Source organism: Ornithorhynchus anatinus, chromosome X1, assembly GCF_004115215.2.
Source record: "Ornithorhynchus anatinus isolate Pmale09 chromosome X1, mOrnAna1.pri.v4, whole genome shotgun sequence".
Taxonomy (NCBI): domain Eukaryota; kingdom Metazoa; phylum Chordata; class Mammalia; order Monotremata; family Ornithorhynchidae; genus Ornithorhynchus; species Ornithorhynchus anatinus.
In genome coordinates, this window is record NC_041749.1 from 77,638,316 (window position 1) to 77,641,219 (window position 2,904).

Below are 2,904 nucleotides of genomic sequence, written 5' to 3' on the forward strand. Positions count from 1 at the left end.
TGCTCCCTGCACTTCTCCTGCGACTGAAATGCAGCAAAGATCATGTCTGCTGTCCCCCACAATGGTTCATTCATTCATTCAATAGTATTTATTGAGCGCTTACTATGTGCAGAGCACTGTACTAAGCACTTGGGATGAACAAGTCGGCAACAGATAGAGACAGTCCCTGCCGTTTGACGGGCTTACAGTCTAATCGGGGGAGACGGACAGACAAGAACAATGGCAATAAACAGCGTCAAGGGGAAGAACATCTCGTAAAAACAATGGCAACTAAATAGAATCAAGGCGATGTACAATTCATTAACAAAATAAATAGGGTAACGAAAATATATACAGTTGAGCGGACGAGTACAGTGCTGTGGGGATGGGAAGGGAGAGGTGGAGGAGCAGAGGGAAAAGGGGAAAATGAGGCTTTAGCTGCAGAGAGGTAAAGGGGGGATGGCAGAGGGAGTAGAGGGGGAAGAGGAGCTCAGTCTGGGAACGCCTCTTGGAGGAGGTGATTTTTAAGTAGGGTTTTGAAGAGGGAAAGAGAATCAGTTTGGTGGAGGTGAGGAGGGAGGGCGTTCCAGGACCATGGGAGGACGTGACCCAGGGGTCGACGGTGGGATAGGCGAGACCGAGGGACGGTGAGGAGGTGGGCGGCAGAGGAGCGGAGCGTGAGGGGTGGGCGGTAGAAAGAGAGAAGGGAGGAGAGGTAGGAAGGGGCAAGGTGATGGAGAGCCTTGAAGCCTAGAGTGAGGAGTTTTTGTTTGGAGCGGAGGTCGATAGGCAACCACTGGAGTTGTTTAAGAAGGGGAGTGACATGCCCAGATCGTTTCTGCAGGAAGATGAGCCGGGCAGCGGAGTGAAGAATAGACCGGAGCGGGGCGAGAGAGGAGGAAGGGAGGTCAGAGAGAAGGCTGACACAGTAGTCTAGCCGGGATATAATGAGAGCCCGTAACAGTAAGGTAGCCGTTTGGGTGGAGAGGAAAGGGCGGATCTTGGCGATATTGTAGAGGTGAAACCGGCAGGACTCGGTAATGGATAGGATGTGTGGGGTGAACGAGAGGGACGAGTCAAGGATGACACCGAGATTGCGGGCCCGAGAGACGGGAAGGACGGTCGTGCCATCCACGGTGATAGAGAAGTCTGGGAGAGGACCGGGTTTGGGAGGGAAGATGAGGAGCTCAGTCTTGCTCATGTTGAGTTTTAGGTGGCGGGCCGACATCCAGGTGGAGACATCCTGGAGGCAGGAGGAGATGCGAGCCTGAAGGGAGGGGGAGAGGACAGGGGCGGAGATGTAGATCTGCGTGTCATCTGCGTAGAGATGGTAGTCGAAGCCGTGAGAGCGAATGAGTTCACCGAGGGAGTGAGTGTAAATGGAGAACAGAAGAGGGCCAAGAACTGACCCTTGAGGAACTCCAACAGTTAAAGGATGGGAGGGGGAGGAGGCTCCAGCGAAGGAGACCGAGAATGACTGGCCAGAGAGGTAAGAGGAGAACCAGGAGAGGACAGAGTCCGTGAAGCCAAGGTGAGATAAGGTATGGAGGAGGAGGGGATGGTCGACAGTGGGCTGTGGGTTAGTGGAGCGAGAGAGGCGGAGGGAAAGGGGGGCGAGAGAGTCGAGATGAGTAGAGAGGGTGGAGTTGAGAGTGGAGACCTGATCGTCGAGAGTGGGAAGAGAGGACAGGGCGGCGAGGTGAGGAGAGATGCTATTGGAAAGACGGATGGGATCGAGAGAGCGGAGGTCTCTGTGGGGCAGTAGCGAAGATTTGCAGGGGGAGGGAGTGTGAGAGATGGGGCAGGTGAGAAGGTTATGGTCAGAGAGAGGGATTTCAGAGTCGGTGAGGGAGGAGATAGTGCAGCGGTAGGAGATGACGAGATCGAGGGTGTGACCGAGTCGGTGAGTGGGCGCGGTATGGTGGAGGAGGAGGTCGGCAGAGTCGAGGAGGGATAGCAGGCGGGCGGTAGAGGAGTCGTCGGGTACATCCGTATGGATGTTGAAGTCTCCAAGGATCAGAGTGGGCAGAGAGAAGGAGAGGAGGAAGGTGAGAAAGGGGTCAAGGTGGTTGAAGAAGTCGGAGGTGGGACCGGGAGGGCGGTAGATGACGGCGACAAGTAACTGGAGTGGGTGGTAGAGGCGAATGATATGGGCTTCGAAGGAGGGGAAGGAGAGGGAGGGGGGAGGAGGGATAGTGCGGAAGCGGCATCGGGGCGAGAGGAGGAAGCCGACGCCTCCTCCCTTACCGGTAAGTCTGGGGGAGTGGGAGAAGGAGAGGCCTCCGCTGGAGAGAGCGGCGGCGGAGACCGTGTCTTCGGGAGAGAGCCACGTTTCCGAAAGGGCGAGGAGGAGGAGAGAGCGGGAGAGGAAAAGGTCATGGATGAAAGGTAGCTTGCCTGTAATAGAGCGGGGGTTCCAGAGGCCACACTTGAAAGTAGCTGTGGGTGCAAGGGGAGGAGGGGGGGAAGGGCGGGGGGAGGGGAGGGTTTGGATGGGAAGGAGGTGGCGGGGCCCTGGACGAGGAGAGGGGGATGAGGGGTGGCGGTGGGACAAGAGGACTGGGATGGGGCATGGGTGGGGAAGAGAGAAGGGGGGAGGGGGTGAAGAGGGGGTTTGGTGGGGGGAAGAGTAGGGGGAGGGGGAAGAGGGGTAGCGCTGGTAAAGTGGGGTTCTAGGGCGGGAGAGGGGAGGGGGGGAGGAGACAGAGGAGAGAGCGGGAAAGAGCTGAGCGAGAGAGGGGAAGGGGAAGGGGAGGATAGGAAGGGGCGGGGGGGGGGGGCGGAGGAGGGACATGGCGAGGCCAGAGAGGAGGGTGGCAGCCAAACTATGATTCTGGGAGTACATGGAAGCAATGTGGCTTAGTAGAAAGAGCTCGGGCCTGGGAGTCATAGGACCTGACTCTGCCACCTGCCTGCTGTGTGATC